Source organism: Hypanus sabinus, chromosome 12 (assembly GCF_030144855.1).
Source record: "Hypanus sabinus isolate sHypSab1 chromosome 12, sHypSab1.hap1, whole genome shotgun sequence".
NCBI classification, from domain to species: domain Eukaryota; kingdom Metazoa; phylum Chordata; class Chondrichthyes; order Myliobatiformes; family Dasyatidae; genus Hypanus; species Hypanus sabinus.
In genome coordinates, this window is record NC_082717.1 from 26,972,291 (window position 1) to 26,998,400 (window position 26,110).

At 41.3% G+C, this 26,110-nt stretch overlaps 1 protein-coding gene and 1 long non-coding RNA gene across 2 annotated transcripts in view; one reads left to right on the top strand and one right to left on the bottom strand.

Annotated features, from left to right (window-relative positions):
• The window catches only part of LOC132403323 (ALK tyrosine kinase receptor-like), an 891,331-nt gene that overhangs the window by 530,465 nt on the left and 334,756 nt on the right, over positions 1 to 26,110 (top strand). The gene's annotated exons all lie outside the window — the stretch shown is intronic.
• The window catches only part of LOC132402463 (uncharacterized), a 28,214-nt gene continuing 3,676 nt past the window's right edge, over positions 1,573 to 26,110 (bottom strand). The window contains exons 2-3 of the long non-coding RNA XR_009514909.1: positions 19,484 to 19,555; positions 1,573 to 1,612 (exon numbers count right to left, since the gene is read on the bottom strand). This is a non-coding gene — a long non-coding RNA (uncharacterized LOC132402463). The remainder of the gene's footprint in view (positions 1,613 to 19,483; positions 19,556 to 26,110) is intronic.

The window sequence follows — 26,110 nt, forward strand, 5'->3', positions numbered from 1 at the left end:
AAGACTCTTGGCAGTGTGGAGGATCAGAGGGGTCTTGGGGTCCATGTCCATAGGACACTCAAAGCTGCTGCACAGGTTGACTGTGTGGTTAAGAAGGCGTACAGTGTATTGGCCTTCATCAACTGTGGGATTGACTCAGGAGCCGAGAGGTAATTTTGCAGCTATATGGAACCCTGGTCAGACCCCACTAGGAGGACTGTGCTCAGTTCTGGTCACCTCACTACAGGAAGGATGTGGAAATTATAGAAAGGGTTCAGAGGAGATTTACTAGGAAGTTGCCTGAATTGGCAAGCAAGCCTTATGAAAATAGGTTGAATGAACTAGGCCTTTTCTCCTTGGAGTGACAGAGGATGAGAGGTGACCTGATAAAGGTGTTTAAGATGATGAGAGGCATTGATCCTGTGGATAGTCAGAGGCTTTTTCCCAGGACTGAAATGATGAACATGAAAGGACACAGTTTTAAGGTGCTTGGAAGTAGGTAGGTACAGAGGAGATGTCAGGAGTAAGTTTTTTACGCAGTGAGTGATGAGAGCCTGGAATGGGCTGCTGGCGACAGTGGTGAAGGCAGAAACGATGGGGTCTTTTAAGAGACTCCTGGATAGGTACATGGAGCTTAGAAAAATAGAGGGCTATGGATGACCCGAGGTAATTTCTAAATTACATGTTCCACACTGTATTGTGGGCCAAAAGGCCTGTATTGTGTTGTAGGTTTTTCTTTGGTTTTATGTTTCTCTGCTTTCTAAGAAACCAGGGCACCCAGAAGAAACCTATGCAGTCACAGGGAAAATGTCCAAACCCCTTATAGACAGAGGGGGAATTAAACCCAGGTTGCTAGTACTGTAAAGCATTGTGCTAACCACTACACTACCATGCCACTATGGATGGTGGAATGAGGAAAGATGAATGCACACCTCAGTGGAAGTCTTTGCTGATGCTGATCCATGGAACGTGTACCTAAAAATCACTGTAGGTTGTAACTTCTAGAGTAACACGAGCACCACCGAGACCGCTGGGGGAGCTCAGTGGCTCAAGCACTATCTGTGGGAGGAAAGGAATTGCTGATATTTCGGGTTGAACCCCAGCAGATCATCTGTTACTCTGAATTCCAGCATCTGCAGTCACTTTTGTCTCTAGGGTAATAACTCCCTACTCTCTCCTATTTTCGTTGCTGCTCCGCTTCACCTTTAATTCTAACAAGAGAGGGATCAGCTCACCCGTAAGCTGCATTGAAACAGTTTGCAAAGCAGACAAGACCCAGTGCCAAGTTATTTGTGTGAGGCAGATCTAATTTTTAAATTGCAGGACATAAGGATGAAAAGATCCTTGAAGTTGACTGGTGCCCTGAAAGGCTAAACAAGCAACTAATCCATGGAGTAGATGCCTTTTAAACAGCACTCAGTCAAGGCTATTGCTGACTCCTATTTCCATGATTTGTTGAGTCATGTCAGGTACTGAAATAAACTGTTCGTACAAAATAGTCATTGAAGGAAGGTCAAGGACGGTAATTTTATAGGAGCTTGTCCTTTTTACATTTTGCTAAATTGGCACCACTTGTAGTTCCTACCTTACTTGGTTAGTGCATGTCTTCTTTTTTCTTTCTTTCTTTTTCAATCTTTTTATTGAGTTTCATATAAATATTAAAAAAACATAACATAATAATGAATAGGTTATGAATACAATAGACTTAAGATTACATTGATAACAGGATAATAATATCCTATTAAACATCAACAAATAAAGTACATTAATCAATCGAGTCTATATAATTATATATGAAAAAAAAAACAAAAATAATCATCAAAAGAAAAAGAAAAAAAAATTAAAAATGTGTGAAAGAAAATATATATATGAAACAAACACTAAACTAAAACTAACATGGGCAATAATAACAGTTTATAAGTATATGATAGTGTCAAAGAACTCCAGAACTCCATACCTGAACAAGAATAAACAGAGAGAAGGTCTGGGAAAGGCCAAATTAATTCATATGAAAATGTCGAATGAACGGTCCCCAAGTTTCTTCAAATTTAATTGACGAGTCAAAAATAGTGCTTCTAATTTTTTCCAAACTCAGATAAGAAATAATTTGAAAAAGCCACTGAGACATGGTAGGAGGGTTTACTTCTTTCCAATTTTGTAATATAGACCTTCTGGCCAGTGCATGTCTTGGAGTGTTGTTCACTGTTTTGATTGCTTCTCTTCTGAGTAACGGATTGGAAAATGGCACATCATGCTATCAAAGTGCAAACAATTCTGTCAGCTCTGCAGAGTGCACTACCAAAATATATGTTAGCCTGTCTACAAATTCATTTTCAACACTATTAAAGTGGAAAATTAGATCTAAAATTCTAACACTTTAATATTCCTGCCAAGTGCTTTGGATATAAAGAAAGTGGAAAATATTTTCTCAGTCTTCAAATTGTTAAAGGTAGCTTTAAGCTGACAAAGTATGCAGGGTTCCTGTTCCAGAGCCGTAAAGAGGCGGTGTCATGTGGTCACAATTCAGAATATGACCACGCAGTAAATTACAATAGCAACCCATATCCTATCTCTTGAATAGTAGCTTTCTCCATAACTGGCATCAGTTATTTCACAAACATTATTAAAATGCTGGAAATTGGAGACAAAATCATTAAAGAGGAGAAAATTCAGCAGTTCAGGCAGTATCTGTGGAAGGAGGAATTATTACATTTGCGCTCTCCACATTTCAACTCAGTCCAGATGAAACATCTTCAACATGAAATAATAATTGTCTCTCACTTCACAGATGCTGCCTGATCTTTTGAGCTTTTCTTTTCCCAGGGCTTTCTGTTGGAAATAATTTGGAAGGTGTGTAGCTGGGGTGGTTGATGGTTGGGTGAGTTGTTCTCTGATCTTGGCAGTTTACTTACAAACATTTCATCACCATGTGGGGAGACCTTGTCAGTGCACTATTGATTGTGGTGTGTCCTCCAAATGCTTGTCCTTTATATACTTATCAATCAGCTGATTAGACATCCACTCAGAAATCTTTTAGTGACGTGGGAAGGATATCTTGCGGCTGACTGGCTGTAAGGCGAACTTCGTGCGATGTGGTCTGGAATTTTGCCCATATCCGCTCATAAGTAAGATCGAGATCTACACTTTTGAATACAGACTTGTTCATGGAAAACCACCCTTCTAGGAATTCTCTTGCATGTTAGCTTGCATCATGCTTTTGTTGATGCCCAGTCGAATTTGTGCCCCTCTCGATCTTCATGGGTAGAGATTAGGGAGAGTTGGTCATGCCACTTTATAGCCAGGTGATGTTCATGCAGGGACTGCAGCAAATATTACATCGGCCAGACTGGGAGAAAACTATCCACATGTACCCATGATCCTATGGATGCTGGCTAAATTCCAGACCACAATGCTCTAAACTTGGGATACAGCCAATCACTGATTAGATTTACTCCACACATCACAACTGAGTTTCCAAAATGATTTCCAATCAGCTGATTGAAAAGTATGTAACAGGACTGTTAAAAGCAAAAAACATTAAGACTCATCTAAACTACCTTCATTCATTCTGGTAGCTGTGTTTTACAATAATAATGACTGTTAACCAACTGATGTACCGATTGCAATTAGTTCTTCTGCTTCAGTGACAGACATGACATGAGGAGATCCCTCCATAGTAGAGAACTTTGGAAACCAGAGAGTACCCAACGCTTAATGCGAGTACAAACTTTGTCTATCAATTTTGCATACAGGCAGAGACTTGGTTGGTGCAGGTTACTCCAAGTGCCAGGCCTAGATGTTTCAGAAAAGACAGGGTGGGAGGCAAAAGAGGTGGGGACGTGGCACTGTTGATCGGAGATAGTGTCACGGCTGCAGAAAAGGAAGAAGTCATGGAGGAATTGTCTACGGAGTCTCTGTGGGTGGAAGTTAGGAGCAGGAAAGGGTCAATACTGGGTGTTTTTTATAGACCGCCCAATAGTAACAGGGACATCGAGGAGCAGATAGGGAGACAGATTCTGGAAAGGAGTAATAATAACAGGGTTGTCATTGTGGGAGATTTTAATTTCCCCATTATTGATTGGCATTTCCCTAGAGTGAGGGGTTTAGATGGGGTAGAATTTATTAGGTTTGTTCAGGAAGGTTTCTTGACACAATATGTAGATAACCCTACAAGAGGAGAGGCTATACTTGATCTGGTATTGTGAACCTGGTCAGGTGTTACATCTCTCAGTGGGAGAGCATTTTGGAGATAGTGGTCATAATTCTATCTCCTTTACCATAGCATTGGAGAGGGATAGGAACAGACAAGTTAGGGAAATGTTTAATTGGAGTAAGGGCAAATATGAGGCTATCAGGCAGGAACTTGGAAGCATAAATTGGAAACAAGTATTCTCAGGTAAACGCACGGAAGAAATGTGCCAAATGTTGAGAGGGTATTTGCGTGGAGTTCTACATAGATACATTCCAATGAGACAGGGAAAGGATGGTAGTGTACAGGAACCATGATGTACAAAGGCTGTTGTAAATCCAGTCAAGAAGAAAAGAAGAGTTTATGAAAGGTTCAAAAAGTTAGGTAATGATAGCGATCTAGAAGGTTATAAGGCTATCAGGAAGGAGAAAGAAATTAAGAGAGCCAGAAAGGGCCATGAGAAGACCATGGTGGACAGGATTAAGGAAAATCTCAAGGCATTCTACAAGTGTGTGAAGTGTAAGAGGATAAGATGTAAGAGAATAGGAACAAACAAGTGTGACAGTGGAAAAGTGTGTATGGAATGACTGGAGATGGCAGAGGTACTTAATGAATACTTTGCTTCAGTATTCCCTATGGAAAAGGATCTTGGTGATTGTAGGGATGACTTACAGTGAACTGAAAAGCTTGAGTATGTAGATATTAAGAAAAAGGATGTGCTGGAGCTTTTGGAAAGCATCAAGTATCAAGTTGGATAAGTCGCCAGGACTGGATGGGATGTACCTCAGGCTACTGTGGGAAGCGAGGGAGGAGCCACTGGTGATGATCTTTGCATCATCAATGAGGACAGGAGAGTTTCTGGAGGATTGGAGGAATGTGGATGTTGTTCCCTTATTCAAGAAAGGGAGAAGGGATAGCCCAGGAAATTATAGATTTAATTCAGTCTTAATTCAGTGGTTGGTAAGTTGATGGAGAAGTTCCTGAGAGGCAGGATGTATGAACATTTGGAGAGGCATAATATGATTAGGAAGAGTCAGCATGGCTTTGTCAAAGGCAGTTGATGCATTACGAGCCTGATTGAAGGTAGAGCCGTAGATGTAGTGTATATGGATTTCAGCAAGGCATTTGACAAGGTACCACATGCAAGGCTTATTGAGAAAGTAAGGAGGCATGGGATCCAAGGGGACATTGCTTTGTGGATACAGAACTGGATTGCCCACAGAAGGCAAAGAGTGGTTGTAAATGGATCATACTCTGCATGGAGGCCAGTGACGAGTGTTGTGCCTCGGGAATCTGTTCTGAGACCCTTACTCATCATGATTTTTATAAATGACCTGGATAAGGAAGTGGAGGGATGACTTAGTAAACTGCTGATGTCACAAATGTTGGTGGTGTTGTGGATAGTGTGGAGGGCTGTCAGAGGTTACAGCGAGACATTGATAGGATGTAAAATTAGGCTGAGAAGTGGCAGATGGAGTTCAACCCAGATAAGTGTGAGGTGGTTCATTTTGGTAGGTCAAATATGATGACAAAATATAACATTAATCAAAATACTCTTGGCAGTGTGGAGGATCAGAGGGACCTTGGGGTCTGAGTCCATAGGGCACTCAAAGCTGCTACACAGGTTGACACTGTAGTTAAGATGGCATAGGGTGCATGGGCCTTCATCAATCGTGTGATTGAGTTTATGAGCGAAGATGTAATGTTGCAGCGATATTGGACCCTGGTCAGATCCCACCTGGAGTACTGTGCTCAATTCTGGTCGCCTCACTACAGGAAGGATGTGGAAACCATAGAAAGGTTTCAGAGGAGACTTACAAGAATGTTGCCTGGATTGAGAGGATGCCTTATGAAAACATGTTGAGTGAACTCTGCCTTTTCTCCTTGGAGCGATGGAAGATGAGAGGTGACTTGATAGAGGTGTACAAAGTAATGAGAGGCATTGATCGTGTGGATAGTCAGAGGCTTTTCCCCAGGGCTGAAATGGCTAGCACAAGAGAGCACAGTTTCAAGGTTTTTGGAAGTAGGTACCGAGGAAATGTCAGGGGTAAGTTTTTCACGCAGAGTGGAGAGTGCGTGGAATGGGCTGCCGGCGGTGGTGGTGGAGGTGTAAGCAATAGGGTCTTTTAAGAGACTCCTGGATGGATACATGGAGCTTAGAAAAATAGAGGGCTATGGGTAAGCCTAGGTAGTTCTAAGGTAAGGACATGTTCGGCACAGCTTTGTGGGCCGAAGGGCCTGTATTGTGCTGTAGGTTTTCTATGTTTCTGTGTTTTCTCTTCTTCCTTGGGATTTACAAAGATTTGGCATGACACCTAAAACTTTGAGTAACTTCTATAGATGTGGGATGGAGAGTATATTGATAGACTGCATCACAGATTGGTATGGAAACACCAGTGCCCTTGATTGAAAAATCCTACAAAAGTGAGTGGATATGGCCCAATCTATTATGGTTAAAGCTCTCCCCACCAATGAGCATTGTTGAGGGAAAGCAGCATCCGTCAGCAGGGACTCCCACCACCCAACCCATGCTCTCTTCTCACTGCTGCCATCAGGAAAAAGATACAGGACTCTCAAGACTCAGACCACCATATGTAGGAATAGTTATTACCCCCCCCCCCCCCCCAGCCATCGGGCTCTTGAACCAAAGGGTATAAGTTTGTTCAACTTCACTTGCCCCATCATTAAAATATTCCCACCCACGAACTCATTTTCAAGGATTCTTCATCTCATGTTCTCACTACTTATTATTTATTATTTCTTTCTTTTTGTCTTTTGCACACTGTTTGAATGCCCAAATATGTGTGGTCTTTCACTGATTCTGTTACCAGAATCAGAATCAGAATCTGGTTTAATATCACCGGCACGTGTCATGAAATTTATTGTTTTGCAGCAGGAGTACATTGCAATGCAGAATAATAAAAATTGTAACCAAAGTACATATCTCCAGAGGTCCAATCAGCGGCAGGAACAGAGCACTGCAAAATAAATAATAGTACCGAAGGGACAAGCGGGATGGCGATTGTTGAGAGTGAGCCAGTGGTGAGACCAAGGCATAAGAGGCTGAGGCCAAAGAAACAGGTTATGGTCTTGGTTGCCCGTAGTACAGTGCAGGCAGGATGGCAGATATGACAGTGGAATGCTCCTCCTGTAGGACGTTGGAATTAATTTAACCTGATGACTACACCTGCGGGAAGTACAGCCACCTCCAGCTCATGAAAGACCGCATTAAGGAGCTGGAGCTGGAGTTGGATAAACTAAGGATCATCTGGGAGGCAGAGCATTTGATAGATTCGACTTTTGAGCAGGTGGTCACACCCAGAGTGTAGAATTCAGGTAGTAAGTAGGTGAACAATGAGAGAGGTAAATGGAGAAAGAAGTCAGTGCAGGGTCCCCCTGTGGCTTTTCCCCTCAGCAACAGCAATACCCCTTTGGATACTGCTGTGGGGGATGACCTATCTGGTAATGCAGCAGCAGCCAGACCAATATCTCTGTGGTCTGCTCTGAGTCTCAGAAGGTTAGGATGAAGAGAGGCGGATCAGTAGTCATAGGGGACTCAATAGGTAGGGGGACAGATAAGGAGATTCTGCAGCAGCAAAACAGATACCAAGATAGTGTTTTGCCTCCTGGGTGCTAGAGTCCAGGATGTCTCTGAACAGTTGTAGAATATTCTTGAAGGGGAGGGTGAGCAGCCAGAGGTCATGGTACATGTTGGTACCAATGACTTAGGCAGTAGAGGTCCTGTGTAGTAAGTTTAGGGAGTTAGGAAGGAAGCTGAAGAGCAGGACCTCCAAGGTGATAATCTCCAGATTACTCCCCGTGCCACAAGCTAGAGAAGGTCAGGACAGGAAGACAGCACAGATGAATGAGCGGCTGAGGAGATCGTGCAAGGGGCAGGGTTCAAGTTCTTAGATCATTGGAACCTTTTCTGGGAAGGAGTGACTTGTACAAGTGGGATGGGTTGCACCTGAACCGGAGAGGAACTGATATCCTGGAAGGGAGGTTTGCTAATGCTGTTGGGGAGGGTTTCAACTAGATTTGTAGGAGGTGGGAACCAGTGAAGAGGTAGAGGATGGGGCAGTTGGCGCACAAGTAGAGACATCTTGTAGGGAGCTTGTGAGGAAGGGTAAGCAGATAATAGAGAAAAGATGCACTCAGCCTGATAGTTTGAGATGTGTCTATCTTAATGCAAGGAGTATCATAAACAAGGCGGATGAACTTAGATCGTGGATCAATACATGAAACTATGATGTTGTGGCTATTATAGAGACTTGGATGTCTCAGGGGCAGGAATGGCTGCTGAATGTGCTGGGCTTTAGATGTTTCAAAAGGGTTAGGGAGGGAGTTAAAAGAGGTGGGAAAGTGCATTGCTAATCAGGGATAGTATCACGGCTGCAGAAAAGGAGGAAGTCATGGAGGGACTGTCTACTGAGTCATTGCGGGTGGAAGTCAGAAACAGGAAGAGGGCAATAACTGTACTGGGTGCTTTTATAGACCACCCAGTATTAAACAGGGACATCAACGAGCAGATAGGGAGACAGATTCTGGAACAGTGCAATAATAATAGGGATGTTATGATGGATGATTTTAGCTTTCCTGATATTAACTGGCATCTCCTTAGATCAACAGGCTTGGATGAGGTGGAGTTTGTTAGGTGTGTTCAGGAAGGTTTCCTGATGCAATATGTAGATAAGCCAACAGGAGGGGAGGCTGTACTTGATCTGGTATCGAGAAATGAACCTGGTCAGGTGTCAGATCTCTCAGTGGGAGAACATCTTGGAGATAGTGATCACAACTCTATGTCCTTTACCATAGTGCTGGAGATGGATGGGAGCAGACAATTTGGAAAACATTTAATTGGGGTAGGGGAAATATGATGCTATTCGGCTGGAACTTGGCAACATAAATTAGGAGCAGATGTTCTCAGGGAAATGCACAGCAGAAATATAACAAATGTTCAGGGAACAATTGCATGGCAGTCTGTATTGGTATGTTCCATTGAGGCAGAGAAAGGATGGTAGGGTAAAAGAACCATTGTGTACGAAGGTTATAGAAATCCAGTTAAGAAGAAAAGAAAAGCTTATGAAACTAGTTACTGTGCTCTAAGAAATTACAAGGATGCAAGGAAGGACTCAAGAATGAAATTAGGATAACTCAAAGGGGCCATGAAAAGGCCTTGGTGAGCAGGATTAAGGAAAACCCCAAAGCATTCTACAAGTATGTGAAGAGCAAGAGGATGAGCCGTGTGAGAATAGGACCAATCAGGAGTGAGAGTGGAAATGTGTGCATGGAGTGGGAGGAGGTAGTGGAGATACTTAATGAATACTTTGTATTTACCAGGGTAAAGGACCTTGGCAATTGTGAGGATGACTTAAAATGGATTGAAATGCTTGAGTGTATAAACATTAAGATAGAGGATGTGCTGAATCTGTTGAAAGGTATGAAATTAGATGTCACTGGGATCAGACGCGATATCCCCAGGGTACTGTGAGAAGCAAGGGAGGAGGTTGTTGAGCCTCTAGCGATGATCTTTGCATCATCAATAGGGATGGGAGAACTACCAGAGAATTGAAAGGTTGCAAATGTTGTTCCCTTGTTCAAGAAAGGGAGTCAAGATAACCCAGGAAATTATATACGAGTGAGTCTTACTTCAGTGGTGGGCAAGTTGGACAAGGTCATGAGAGGTAGAATTTATGAGTATTTGGAGAGACATAATCTGATTAGGGATAGTCAGCATGGCTTTGTCAAAGACAGGTCATGACTAATGAGCCTATTTGAATTCTTTGAGAGTGTAACAAAACACATTGATGAAGGTAGAGCAGTGGATATAGTGGATAATATAGTGGATATGGATTTCAGTAAGGTATTTGATAACATTCCCCATATGATGCTCATTTAGAAAGTAAGGAGGCATGGGATCCAAGGAGACTTTCCTTTGTGGTCCAGAATTGGTTTGCCCACAGAAGGCAAAGGGTGGTTGTTGATGGTTTGTATTCTACATGGAGGACAGTGACCAAAGGTGTTCTGCAGGAATCTGTTCTGGAACCCCTCCTCTTTGTGATGTTTGCAACTGATCTGGATGAAGAAGTAGAAGGGTGGGTTAGTAAGTTTTCTGATGAGACAAAAGTTGGGTTTGTTGCGGATAGTGTGGAGGGTTGTCAGATGTTACAGCACAGCATTGATAGGATGCAGAACTGGGCTGAGAAGTGGCAGATGGAGTTCAACCCAGATAAGTGTGAAGTGGCTCATTTCGGTAGGTCAAATTTGAACACAGAATATAATATTAATGGTAAAATTCTTGGCAGTGTGAAGGATCAGTTACATCTTGGGATCTGTGCAGGTGTATGGTGTGCTGGCTTTCATCAACCATGGGATTGAGTTTGAGAGACATGAGGTAATGTTACAGCCATATAGGACCCTGGTCAGACCCCACTTGGAGAACTGTGCTCAGTTCTGGTCACCTCACTACAGGAAGGATGTGGAAACTATAAAAAGGTGCAGAGGAGATTTACAAGGACGTTGCCTGGATTGGAGAGCATGCTTTATGAGAATAGGTTGAGTGAAATTGGCCTTTTTTCCTTGGAGTGGCAGAGGATGAGAGGAGACCTGATAGAGGTGTATAAGATGATGAGAGGCATTGATCATGTGGATAACCAGAGGCTTTTTCCCAGGGCTGAAATGGCTAACATGAGGAGGCATTGTTTTAAGGTGCTCGGAAGTAGGTACAAGGGGGATGTCAGACTAACTTTTTTACACACAGAGTTGTGGGTGTCTGGAATGCACTGCAAGTGACAGTGGTAGAAGTGGATGCAATAGGGTCATTTAAGAGACTCTTAGATAGGTACATGGAGCTTAGATAAATAGAGGGCTATGTGGTACGGAAATTCTAGGCAGCTTCTAAAATAGGTTACATGCTTGGCACAACAATGTGGGCAAAGTGTCTGTAATGTGCTTTAGATTTCTATGATTTACACAGACATACGTACACACACATATAAAGTCCAATTAAATAAGTAGCGCAAAAAAAGTAGTTAGGTAGTCCATTCAGAAATCTGATGGCAGAGGGGAAAAAGGTATTCCTGAATAATTGAACGTGTGCCTTCAGGCACTGGTACCTCTCCTCTGGTGGTAGCAATAAGAGCAGGTGCATGTCCTGGATGATGGGGAATTCTTAATGATGGGTTGCAACTTTTTGAGACATTGTTCCTTGAAGATGTCCAAGGTGTTGGGGAGGCTAATGCCCAGGATGGAGCTGGTTGAGTTTACAACATTCTGCAGCTTATTTTGATCCTGTGCAGTGTCCCCCATACCAGATGGTGATGCAGCCATTAGAATTCTACCTCCGTGGAAATTTGTGAGTGTCTTTGGTGACATATCAAATCGGTTCAAACTCATAGCAAAATATAGCTGCTTATTTCCTTATTTATAACTGCATTGATATGTTGGGACCAGGTTAGATCCTCGGAGATCTTGACATCCAGGAGTTTGAAACTGCTCACTCTCTCCACTTCTGGTCCCTCTATGAGGATTGGGATGTGTTCCTTCATCTTACCCTTCCTGAAGTCCACAAACAGCTCTTTTGTCTTACTGACGTTGAGTGCATTTATTGCTGCAACACCACTCAATTAACCAATTTATCCTGTACACCTTCTCATCTCCATCTGAAATTCTCCCAACAATAGCTGTGTCATCAGCAAATTTATTGATGCCATTTGATCTGTTCCTAGCCACACAGTCATGGGTGTAGAGAAAGTAGAGCAGTGGGTTAAGCACATATCCTTGAGGTGTGCCAGTGCTGACTATCAGCGAGGTGGAGATGTTATTGTTAATTCATCATTGATTATTCTACAGACTTGTTACATATGCTCACAAGAAAATGAATCTCAGAGTTGTATATGGTGACAGACATGTATGACAATAGACAGTAGGTGCAGGAGTAGGCTATTCAGCCCTTCTAGCCAGCACCACCACTCACTGTGATCATGGCTGATCATACACAATCAGTACCCCGTTCCTGCCATCTCCCCATATCCCTTGACCCCGCTATCTATGAGCTGTATGTACTTTGATAATAAATTTACTTAGAGCTTCCAGCTTTAAGCTTTCAGCTTTGAATTTCAATTTTCATTATTATCTGCTTACAACATTTTCCTAGCTACATAAGTAACACTCTAATGCTCCATCTCCAAACCACCCTACTCCACAGCCTTCTTCCCCATGGTTTGGCCTGTTCAGATGCTATAACTGGTCATGATGTCAAAAATTAACAATTTTCTGCTTTTCACATCTTCAGTTGCTGGCCTTGAACCTAAACTAATTCTTTAATGAAGGCAGTACCTCTCAACCAGTGGAGGCATCTAGAACAATGCTTCAACAGTCTTACCCATGTTATACTAAATTCTTGAAACTACTTGCATTCATCTCACAGTTTCTTTGTAAAAAGTAATATATTTTCATAAATCATTAACAATTTACATTACTGTGCTATTATCAATTCAACAAATTATGTATTTGTGATCTTTTTTTATTTTAATTACTGAACTCTTCACTTCAACTCTACCCCAGGCACTAATAATTTCAGTGCATCATTTTTTCCACATAAATCTCATCACATCTGGTCTTACATCCTGTTCTACAGTTGCTGCTCCAACATACTTGGCATCATAACAATGAATAGAATGAATGTATGTGTTTAAAGATACTTCTTAAATTAACTGAATATATTTAAATGTACTATCCCTTTCTACATCCCTCAGTTGCGCAGTAGGTACCATTAAGCAATCCTGTTTCAAATTTTCATTATCCTCTTTCAGTATGGTACCCCCCATGGCATTGTTCCCTAACCTAAACCTTTCCACCTGAACGATAGAAGCACTACCACTTTCAGCAGCAGTGATTTTCTTCAGGTCCTTGCACCTCAAGCAATACACCAGATGTTGTGTCAAACACAAGAATATCTTGAATGGGCTCCCTGAGGGTGGATAACTCCTTTTACATTCACAGCAAGCCCTCAAATTTTTGTATCAGCAGTATTGTAATGCCCATGTGAATCAGCTGCAAAGAGCATTCTGGCACCATTGGCCTTTTTCTATGGGCTTTCTTCATGCTTGCTTGGAATTATACCCTGAGTGAACATCAGACGTTATGTCGACAGGTTTACATGAACCTGTAAAGAGATCATGTGATCTAACAAGGTCTGGAAGTTATTCCATTTTTAGCCAGTATCCAGCATGAATTCATCAACTGTTTTTTTTTCCTTTTCTTGCCCTTTGTTACAAGTACCAAACCTGTGGCTCTCAGCTAACAATCAAGCTAAATTTTTCAGATTTTCACATTGTCCACGCGGGAGACTGTAAACTCACCAATATTTCAGAAGTCTGCAGCCATACCAATAAGAGCAACATGTGTTGACATGTTTCTTTCTTCTGTCTTCTCTCCCAGACCTCAGCAATATCATTCACCTTCAGAAATATTTCATGTTCAGGGAAATGACTGAAATTGCTCATAGAATTTAAAATTACCCTTGTATTTACCACATCCACTAGATGCCATCACAATATTCTTTCCAGAAAGCTTATTCCTGGAGAACATGGAAAGCAGTTTCTTCTACATGGAGACTTTCTACATTTCTCGATGCCTTGGTTAAGCTGCCAGCATTATCAAAGACCCCACCGACTACAGATATTCTTTCTTCTGCCCTCTTCCATCAGGCCAAAGATACAATAGTCTAAAAGCACGTAACAATAGGTTCAAGAATATCTTCTATCCTACTGTTACAAGTCGATTCAATAGTTTGCTAGTATGTTGGAGAGGGTTTAAACTAATTTGGCAGGGGTGTGGGACCAGACTGAAGGGAGTCAGGATAGGACAGATGTTAAAAAAAGTAAAGATAGTATGCAGTCAGACTATCGGGAAGGTCAGGTAGGTGATGTGACTTAGTTGCAGCCAACAGATTAAGTAACAAAATATTAGGGATGTAGAATCAGAAAAGTAGCAAATACAGTACTCAAGGTGTTGTATTTAAATGTGCGTAATTAAGAAATAAGGTGGATGATCTTGTAGCACTATTACAGATTGCCAGGTTGTGGCCATCACTGAATCATGGCTGAAAGATGGTGGTAGTTAGGAGCTGAATGTCCAAGGTTGCAAGTTATATCGGAGGGATAGGAAGGTAGGCAGAGGGGGTGGTGTGGCTCTACTGGTAGAGAATGGCGTCAAATCAGTAGAAAGATGTGACATAGGATTGGAAGAAATTGAATCCTTGTGGGTTGAGTTCAGAAACTGCAAGGGTAAAAGGACGTTGATGGCAGTTATATACAGGCCTCCCAATAGTGACTGGGGTGTGGACCACAGATTACAAAAGAAAATAGAAAAGGCGAGTCAAAAGGGCAATGTTATGGTAGTCTTGCCCAGGCTTGCACCCTGGAAACTTTCCAAGGCGCAAATCCATGGTCTATCGAGACTAACAGAGTCCTACATACATACATTATTGTAGTCATATGAGATTTTAACATGCAGGTCGATTGGGAAAATCAGGTTGGTAATGGATCTCGTGAGAGTGAGTTTGTTGCATGCCTAAAGGCTGATTTATACTTGTGCATGCGGGCTATGCCGCAGCCTACGCTGTAACCCTGATTTTCACTTCTGCATCGCTCTACGCCGTAGCGAGCATGTGTCAGTGTGCGCCAAAATGCTAGTTGTCGGTGGGGTTTCTATGCCACTGTGTTGAGTTTCTTCGTGAGAGACGTGGACAAGGAAATGCATTTCAAACATTTTCGCATGTTGGCAGGTAGATTTGACAATTTGGTTCATCTATTTTGCATCGGTGTACACACAGCCTACAGACATGGCGGAGAAGAAGCAACCGGAAATGTGTAGGGGGAAATACAATACTACCAAGCGGACCAATCACAGTTGTTGCAGTCTGTGTCGCCGTGATGCATGAATAACTTTTCTGGAGAGGTGCACGTCACCCTATGGTGTAGGGTACACGTTACCTACGGCATCGATGTGACACACAAGTATAAATCAACCTTAAGGGATGGCTTTTTAGAGCAGTTTGTTGTTGAACCTACTAGGGGATCAGCTATACTGGATTGGGTGATATATAATGCGATATATAGGCGTTTAGGGAGCTTAAGGTAAAAGAACCTTAGGAACCAGTGATCACAATATGATTGAGTTCAACTTGAAATTTGATAGAGAGAAAGTAAAGTCTGACATAGCAGCATTTCAGTGGAGTAAGGGAGATTACAGTGGTATGAGAGAGGAGTTGGCCAATGTAAATAGGAAGGAGCTGCTGACAGGGATGTCAGCACAGCAGCAATGGCGTGTGTTTCTGGAAAAAATTAGGAAAGTGCAGGACATATGTATTCCAAAAATGAAGAAATATTCAAATGGTAAAATAGTACAATGGTGGCTGACAAGGGAAGTCAAAGCTATTGTAAAAGCAAAAGAAAAGGCATACAACAAATCAACAATCAGTGGGAAGATAGAGGATTGGGAATTTTTTAAAACCTACAGAGTGCAGCTAAAAAAATCATTAGAAGGGAAAAGATGAAATATGAAAGTGAGCTAGCAAATAATATCAAAGAGTATAGTAAAATATGTTTCAAATATGTTAAAAGAAGAAAAACGAGAGTGGACATAGAATTGCTAGAAAATGAGGCAGGAGAAATAATAACGGGACAAAGAGAGGGCTGTTGAACTAAATGAGTATTTTGCATCAGTCTTCACTGTGAAAGACACAAGCAGTATGCCTGATGTTGTGGTCTGTGAAGGAAGAGAAGTGGATGCAGTTGCTGTTACAAGAGAGAAAGTGCTCAAAAAGCTGAAAGACTTAAAGGTATATAAGTCTCCAGACAAGAGGAACTTCACCCTAGGGTTCTGAAAGAGGTAGCGTTAGAGATTGTGGTGGCATTAGAAATAATCTTTCAAAAATCATTAGACTCTGGCTGGTTGGCTGGAGGCTGTGAGAGGGAATAAAAGGATCCTTTTCTGGTTGGCTGCCAGTGACTAGTGGTGTTCCGCAAGGGTCAGTGTTGGGACCACTTCTTTTTATGCTGTATATAAATGATTTAGATGATGGAATAGATAGCAAACTTTGATAGATTGTTGTGTTGCTAGCTTTTCAGATGATACGAAGACTGATGAAGGGACAGGCAGTGTTGAGGAAACAGGTAGAATACAGAAGGACTTAGACAGATTAGGAGAATGGGCCAGGGAGTGGCAAATGAAATACAATGTTGGAAAATACATGGTCGTACACTTAGGTAGTAGAAATAAATCCATAGACTATTTTCTAAACGGGGAGGAAATCCAAAGGTCTAAGATGCAAGGGGCTTTGGGAATCATTGTGCAGAATACCCTAAAGATTAACTTGCAGGTCGAGTCAGTAGTGAGGGAGGTAAATGCCATGCTAGCATTCATTTCAAGAGTTCTAGAATACAACAAGGATGTGATGCTGATGCTTTAAAAGGCACTGCTGAGGTCTCACCTTGAATATTGTGACCAGTTTTGGGCCCCTCATCTTAGAAAAGACTTGCTGACATTGGCGAGGGTCCGGAGGACATTTACAAGGATGATTCCAGGAATGAAAGGGTTATCATATGAGGAACGTTTGGTGGCTCTGGGTCTGTACTTGCTGGAATTTAGAAGGATGAGCATTGAAATCTTTTGAATGTTGAAAGGCCTAGATAGAGTAGATGCGGAAAGGATGTTTCCCATGGTGGGAGAGTCTAGGACAAGAGGGCAGAGCCTCTGGATAGAGGAGCATCCATTTAAAACAGAGATGCGGAGAAATTTCTTTAGCCAAAAAGTGGTGATATTGTGGAATTTGTTGCCACAAACAGCTGTGGAGGCCGTTGTTGGGTGCATTTAAGGCAGAGATTGATAAGTTCTTGATTGGACATGGTATCGAAGATTAGGGGGAGAAGGCAAGGAACTGGGTTTGAAGAGGAGACAAAAAAAGGATCGGGCATGATTGAATGCCGGAGCATACTTGATGGCCAGATGGCCTAATGCTGTTCCTATGTCTTATGGTCTACCTTGACATGAGCTTGAACATTATTATCTATGTGCAGTGCACTTTCTTGGTAACAGTTAATTCAGCTGTGTTATTGTTTTACCTTATACTAGCTCTATACACTGTTATAATGAATTGATCTACTGTATATGAAGATGATCTTTCAAGAGGACCACAACCTTGTTGTAGATTTTTGAGGCTTGTGTGCCTCAATGATCTGGAGAGCTATGTTGGCTGGAGTCAGGAGCTTGTGCTTTGGCTCTTGCTAGGGTCACCCATACCAAACAGGTGAAAGGATAGAGGCCAGACTAAGTGTGATCCACCAGTTCTCCAGGTACTGGGACTCAGCTCAGGGCTAACAACCCTGACGGGCCAAAACTCAATTGTTCTGGAAGCTGCAATGAAGAATCCTTCTATACAGACAGAGATGCAGAACCTTCATTGCTCCCTTAAATGCCAGCGGCGTAATGGGCATTAAGTAAGTAATATGACAAGTACACAGGCATGTTTTTCACTGTACCTTAGTGGATGTGGCAATAATAAACCAATTTATCAATTTGCTATTTCTCTATCTTCAGCCTGGATCACTCTCCTGATACTTCTTCATGTTGTATCTTGAACATCATGGCAATCTGGTGCACTGTGCTGCTTCTCACATAGACAAATAAGTTAAAGCTTCCAATAGAAAATTCTTTAATGAAGACATTAACTCTCAGCTAACAGCACATTCTCAAGGTATTGAATCATATCACTGCTCTTCCCAGTCTTTAAATATCCACACCAGCAGACCTCTAGTAGCATCACACAGAGAGAGATAAGATCTCATTTTTTTCAGGTAAGGGATCTGAGATTCTGGGATTGTTGCTCAAAGGTGGCAGGTGAGAAAGAGGATGTGTAGGAAAGAATATGGGAGGGAGAAGATTAAAGAGGCAAATGAAGAAGGACTAAAGATAGAAAATGAGGACTGAGATTACGGAGGCAAAAAAATAATGCAGTTAAGTAGAACAGCGAGAAGAATGAAGAAGAAATAGAAGGGAGGAGGAGCTGTAATGAAGAGAGTAATTTTGCTCATTCTTTGAATATGGTTATTACCATTACTTTAAAAAATCCTGTATCCACATCTACTTGTGCAGCTAGTTGTATAACTTATGCAGGATTTTAGTTGCAGCCAGTGAAATTTTCTCAGTTTGAGAGAGGCATTAACCTTGACATATTCAATGATGTACTTCAGTGCCTCTGCAGATTTTTGGTCATTACTCTGGTGGGTACATTTTTCAAAATTTACTTCCTACAGTGCTGGAGGATGTCAGATAGCATGAGTAAATATTGAGCCAAAGTGTAGTCAGTATTTTCTCTGTGGGGATGAGGACCAGATGGAATGAATCTCATATAGTTTATTAATTCCCTAAAGAAGAGAAGCAGTAGCAGAACTTATCTGATGCTGTGAAAACTGTCTTAAATGATGTAGAGGTGCTTCAGTACGGTTACACTAATACCATGCACAAATTGGATCAGAGTCTGTGTACATTGTGTTTAACATTGCTATTGTTCTGCTGAAGATTCAGTTGCATGTAGCTGTACCAGAATTGCATCAGTAATTGAGAACAACACAGTTAAACATTTTGCAGAGTAATATAACATTATTTTACACACAGTACCCCTCAGGAAGTTGCCCCATCTGACTCTAAACAGACAGTGAGCCGAAGGGAAAACATAAATAGTTAATGTAAGGATGAGCTCAAGAACGGGAAATAGAAAGGAATATTTGGTCATTAGTGAAAAACAACTTAATAAATAATATCCAAAATTATTCACACAAGTAATGCTCTGCTTGCACAATTAACCCAGGGTATTAACCCAGGATCAGAGTATTTTCAGGAAAACACAGTGAATAAAATATAGTCTGCCAAATAGATTCATGAGTATCCACAGGCACAATCTTGAATGAGCATATACTCCATACAGTCCACCTCTCACCCCAAGTCGAAGGCTAATGTGGCAAGTAAAGAGAGTTGAATTGGTATCACAGGGCCGGCTGCTCCACCCTTAGTAAGGCACTTATAGTCTCACTTACTAAACTCCCTTTACTCTCAAACAGGGTAACCTGGTGTTATGTTTTGAAACTTCAAAACACTAAACTATTTCAAAGGAAGACTTGGGCTAACTTTGTGTTTACCTTAAATGAGACACTCACATATCACATGATAAATACTTAAATGCACAACAATGAATAATCAACCAATATATATATACTAGATTACTCAAACATGACTTAAATATTAAATACACACCTCTCCTCCAGTTGTTTCAGATACTTTCAGGTGGTATGGTGTGCAGCACTTATGCCTGGATAATGGAGTGTTCTGTAATTGGAATAGGTAGGTTAAATTATCAAGGACTCTGTGTGCAATAGGGCATCAAAAATGTACAAAACTTCCAAATCACTGACTGCAGATATGATGTTAGCTAATAAACTGTCCAAAGTGGAAGGAGATTTTACCATTATTATGGCTCTTTTTGGTAGACATAAATTTGGGAAAAGTACAGGAAAAATTGGCCATAAATTTATTGCATCAAAGGGTACAAGCTACAGAACAGAAATACAGCAAGGTGGTTCATAACAATCTTAAGGTAGCTTTTAAGGCAAACTAAAGGTGTAATTAGCTATAAATGCCTGGGTGTACACCTCCGCACATCCTCACACGTAACCTTCTTTGTTACTGTTCCTACGTATTTTTTGCCAAATCTCTCTCTTCCTTTGGATACTTGGTACCCGCTTGCTCTTTCTCCCCACTTTCAATTACCTGCCTCACTAATTCCTTCAGTCAATCTGAACAAGTCACTTATTGTTCTTTTAGTCAGCAAATTTGTGTGCACTGTCAGCCTTTTGCCATATATTCAGTGAACTCCTAATCTCCAGTAGAGTAACACATAGATAATGCCAAGTGCAATGTGAGAAACTTGGTCTGTGCAATTAAATAGGTTCAGACATCACTTCACATCTCCTTATCATCCTGCATCAATCAAAGAAGCTGAGAGATCAATATTTGTTGCTAAAGAAGCACAAAGGAAGGAAGTCAGGCAAAGTGAATCATTCACATCCACTCAGAGATTTTCCACTGAACTACACATTGATCCTGCTATTCATAACAAGGTACACTGCAGCAGAAATGTTGATGCACAGAAGATGCAAGATGCTTCCATGTCTATTTCATCTGAATTGAGAAGTAACGATAGAAGAGAGCAGTTCAAAAAGTTCAAACATCAGAGCACAAATGATAAAGGGAAGATATTCAGTTTAGAAGATAAAATTTAAGTGCTGATATCACCAAACAGGACAGTGATGAGGAAATTGGAAATGGGAGGGGTTGTGGAGATATACAGTTTCATGAATTATCTCAGAGAGGAAGCAATAGATTCAGGACATAGATTGCTTCTAAAGCACAATGCCCAACAGAATAGCAAGGAAGATTTTAAAAATGCAAACACGAGAAAATCTGCAGATGCTGGAACTTCAAGCAACACACACAAAATGCTGGTGGAATACAGCAGGCCAGGCAGCTTCTTCCTATAGATGCTGCCTGGCTTGCTGCGTTCCACCAGCATTTTATGTGTGTTGCAAGGAAGATAATGTCTCATTATATTCCTCAATTGAACCTTAGAAATTTTGAAGTAGATTTAACAGAGAGTGTAAGAAAGTCATTAAGACATTGGACAGTAAGTACAGAGATGTCAATTTTCCACAATCAAAGCAAATGGTATTTCCACATTTGAGGTAAGTCTCAGACAAAGTCAGTCATCAAAAGGTTAAGCATGGTGCGACTTGTGTCCTGAGCTGCTTGCATTTCAATGCCAGAACTATCGTAGGAAAGGTGGATGAGTTCAGGGTGTGCATAAGCACCTAGAATTAATGATACTGTAATCATTAGAGATACTTACTTGCAGGAGTGGCAAGGCAGGCAACTCAATATTTTGGGATTCTGTTGTTTTAGATGCGGCAGAGCAGGAGGGATTAAATGAGACAGGGCAGGTGACCGAGATTTGTGTAGGGAAACACTTTGCATCTAGTGATCACAATGCCATTAATTTCAAAGTAAATATGCAAAAAGATAGGTCTGGTTCACGGGATGAGATTCTAAAATGGAGAAAGGCCAACTTTGATGGTATCAGAAAGGATATATCAAATGTGGTTTCAGACAGTCTGTTTTCTGGCAAAGGTGTACTTGGTAAGTGGGAGGCCTTCAAAAGTGAAATTTTAAAAGCCTGTTTGTGCCTGTCAGAATAACAGTGTAGGCAACCTTGATTTTCAAGAGATATTGAGGTGCTTATGAAGCATACGAAATGTAAGAGAACACAATAAATAATTCAGGAAGGCTATAGAAATGAGCCAAAACACCATCAACTTCATGGACCCTATACAGATTGTTGTCTTGATGCATATCAGGGTGGATAAATCCCCAAAGCCTGACTAATTGTTCCCTTAAACTGTATGGGAGGCAAGTGCAGAAATTGCTGGGGCCCGAGCAGAGATATTTAAATCATCTTTAGCAACAGGAGAGGTACCAGAGGATTGGAGGATAGCCAATTATGTTCTGCTGTTTAAGAAAAGCTCTAAACATAAACCAAGAATTTATAGACCAGTGAGTCTGACATGAGTTGTGGGAAAGTTATTGGAAGGTATACCAAGGGACCGGCCTGACTGAATTTTTTGAGGATGTGACTAAACACATTGATGAAGGAAGAGCAGTAGATGTAGTGTATATGGATTTCAGCAAGCCATTTGATAAGGTACCCCATGCAAGGCTTATTGAGAAAGTAAGGAGGCATGGGATGCAAGGGGACATTGCTTTGTGAATCTAGAACTGGCTTGCGCACAGAAGGCAAAGAGTGGTTGTAGACGGGTCATATTCTGCATGGAGGTCAGTGACCAGTGGGGTGCCTCAGGGATATGTTCTGGGATCAATACTCTTCGTGATTTTTATAAATGATCTGGTTGAGGAAGTGGAGGGATGGGTTAGTAAGCTTGCTGATGACACAAAGGTTGGGGGTGTTGTGAATAGTGTGGAGTGCTGTCAGAGGTTACAGTGGGACATTGATAGGATGCAAAACTGGGCTGAGAAGTGGCAGATGAAGTTCAACCCAGATAAGTGTGAACGGGTTCATTTTGATAGCTCAAATATAATGGCAAAATATAGTATTAATGGTAAGACCCTTGGCAGTGTGGAGGATCAGAGGGATCTTGGGGTCTGAGTCCATAGGACACTCAAAGCAGCTGCGCAGGTTGACTCTGTGGTTAAGAAGGCATCTGGTGTATTGGGCTTCATCAATTGTGGAATTGAATTTAGGAGACAAGAGGTGATGTTGCAGCTATATAGGACCCTGGTCAGATCCCACTTGGAGTACTGTGCTCAGTTCTGGTCACCTCACTACAGGAAGGATGTGGAAACCATAGAAAGGGTGCAGAGGTGAATTACAAGGATGTTGCCTGGATTGGGGAACGTGCCTGATGAAAACAGGTTGAGTGAACTTAGCCTTTTCTCCTTGGAGTGAGAGAGGATAAGAGATGACCTGATAGAGGTGTATAAGATGATGAGAGGCATTAATTGTGTGGATAGTCAGAGGCTTTTTCCCAGGGTTGAAATTTCTACTAAAAGAGGGCACAGGTTTAAGGTGCTTGGGAGTAGGTACAAAGGAAATGTCAGGGGTAAGTTTTTTATGCAGACACTACTGAATGCATGGAATGGGCTGCCAGCAACAGTGGTGGAGGCAGATTCGAAAGGGTCCCTTAAGAGACTTTTGAATAGGTGCATGGAGCTTAGAAAAAATAGAGAGTAATGGGTAACCCTAGTAATTTCTAAGGTAGGGACATATTCGGCACAACTTTGTGTTGTGTATTTTGATGTAGGTTTTCTAAGTTTCTATATATATAAGTACTTGGACAGACATGGACTTATTAAGGATAGTCAGCATGGCTTTGTGTATGGTAGGTCATGACTAACCAATCTTATGGAGTTTTTCAAAGAAAGTATCAAATACTAAGAAGGCAAGGCAGTAGATGTTGTCGACATGAACTTAAGTAAAAAGACATTTTGACAAGATTCCACATGGGAGGTGGGTCAAGAAGTTGCTTAGCATTCAAGATGAGGTACTATATTGGTTGAGACGTTGACTTTGTAGGAGAAGCCAGAGAGTGGTAGTAGGTGGCTGCCTCTTTGTCTGGAGGCCTGTGACAAGTGGATGGCTGCAGCGATTGGTGTTGAGTCTGTTGTTGCTTGTCATCTGTACCAATGAACTGGGATGACAATGTGGTGAACTAGTTCACTATATTTATAGATGATACCAAGATTGGGGATATATTACCTATTGTAGCTTGAAGCGAGATTTGGATCCACTGGAGAAAATGGGCTGATAAATGTCAGACAAGTGCGAGGTGTTGCACTTCGCTAGGACCAACCAGGGGATGTCTTACACAGTGAATGGTAGGGCACTGAGGAGTGTGGTAGAACAAAGAGATCTGGGAATAAAGATCCATTGTTCATTGGTAGTAGCTTTACAGGTAGATAGGGTATCGCACAGGATTTTGGCACATTGGCCTCCATAATCAAAGAATTGAAACCAGAGATGGGATATTATGTTGAAGTTGTTTAAGATGTTGGTGAGGCCAAATTTGGAGTATTTTTGGTCACCTACCTACAGGAAAGATGTAACTAAAGTTGAACAGTTTGGTCACTTACCTAAAGGAAAGATGTAGAGATGAAAGAGTGCAGAGAAAATTTACAAGGATGTTTCTAGGTCTGGAGGACCTGAGTTAGAAGGAAAGATTGAATAGTTTAGGACTTTAGTCCTTAGAACGTAGAAGGCTGAGAGAAGACTTGTTAGAGGTATACAAAATTATGAGGGGTATAGACAGGGTAAATGCAAGCAGGCTTTTTCCACTGTGGTTGGATAGGACTACAACCAGAGGTCATGGATTAAGGGTGAAAGATGAAAAGTTTAAGGGGAACATGAGAGGAAACTTTTCACTCAGGGAGTTGTGAGAGTGTGGAATGAGCTGCCAGCACATGTAGTGCATGGGCGCTCAATTTCAATGTTTAAACAACATTTGGATAGGTACATGGACGGTAGGAGTATAGAGGGCTATTGAACTGGAGCAGGTCGATGGATGTAGGCAGTTTCAATGGTCTTGTCTTGGATTATATAGGATGAAAAGCCTGTTTCAGAGCTGTACTTTTCTATGACTCTACCTACAAATGTTGAAAGGAATTTGAACTGAGTTAATTTAATAAAAGTGTATATTTATAAATGCTATTAAATTTTGCTTTAATGTTGAAAACAGAACTGTACAGCATATGTAAACAGGAGTGACATCGCTACACTTCTGATCATGTGTAAATTGTTTTGTATACGTGCATATTCCAAGATGAGTCTCAATTAAACCAGACACAGCTTTCCCACAAAATACTCCATGTTGAAACTATATGACCAAAAAGACATATTATATGGGACAGACAAAAGCTAGATAGCGTCTCTTATTCCCAGGGTTGAACCGTTAAATATCAGGGGACATATTTTTAAAGTGAGAGGAGGAAGTTTGGGGGAGATTTTTTTGACAGCAAATGCACTACCAGAGGAAGTGGTAAAAGCAGATGTGAGGCATTTATACGGACACATGAACAAGTAAGGAAAAGAGATACAGATGGAATAAGTTTGGATTGGCATCATGGTTAGTGCAGGTATGATAGGCCTGATGATCTGTACTGTGCTGCCCTGCTCTATGTATTAAAAACATTGGCTATTATCTAATGCAATTTCCTCAAGCGGAAAAGATGTTACAAAAAAATGGACCTTGGCTCTTTTATGGTGCAATCCCCGATGTTCCATGACAGCACGTTTTGAATGGCAGTACTCCAATTCTAGGAAGCTGTCCACAAGATTTTTTACACAATAATTTGTAGAAAGTCAATGGAATGGCCTCACAGGCCTGTTCAACAAATGGAATGATACGATTAGTGGCTGTGATCTGCAGTTTTGGCAGACAGAGCATTTGATAGATAGTAGTTCAAGATCCTTAAGTTGTGTGAAAAATCAAAGCTACAAGCTACTGCTTTTATGTTACCAATGGCTTGAAGCTAAAGAGAAACTTCTTCATGATTCTGTTTCATAGTTCTTTGGATATAACCAACCTCATTTAATGTAGCCATCATTTGTGGACAAGTTGTACTATTTTTGATGGAAAGCTTCATTTTCTCATGTAAACATATGTCCAAACTGGTTGAGCCATTCAAAATGTATTGATATATTGACTTTAATACAGAATCTTCTTACTTCAATGTCTCTATCTCAATTTTGTTTACTGCAGACCATCATGGAATACCATGATGTCTATATCATTGCCTTTAGAAGGCAACCTTGTTAGTGGTTTCACCATGGCATTTTGTTTGGGTGCTCAAAGATCTAGATTATTATCTTATTGTTTCTGGACAATGGGCCATTGTCATATTCTTAAGGGTGCCATTGTGGGAATTGATGATCTGGGTTTCTGAATGCCAACAGAGGTATGTTATTCATGGAAATTTTTGACCCCATCTTTCAGCAGGCGCATGGTGTAAAGTCAATGGACTTTTCCTGGTCAGTGTCAAGAGGACAGTTTCCATCTGCCCCCACTTCATAATTGGTAGCTTCACAATATCTTTGAGGTCAATGTAATTGACATTGTGCACCAGGGAGTTGGGACAAAGGGAGGGAATTGTCATTGTTCACTGATAAGGCTTTTCTTACCATGGAACAAAGATATGTATATCAAAATTAAGAAACACAAAGACAACTTAAACACTTAGCCAATTCACAAACTAGATTGGCACCTTCCGTATCAATGTTTCAAGAAGAGAAGCTGAATGAACTTGAAAGACATGTTTTGT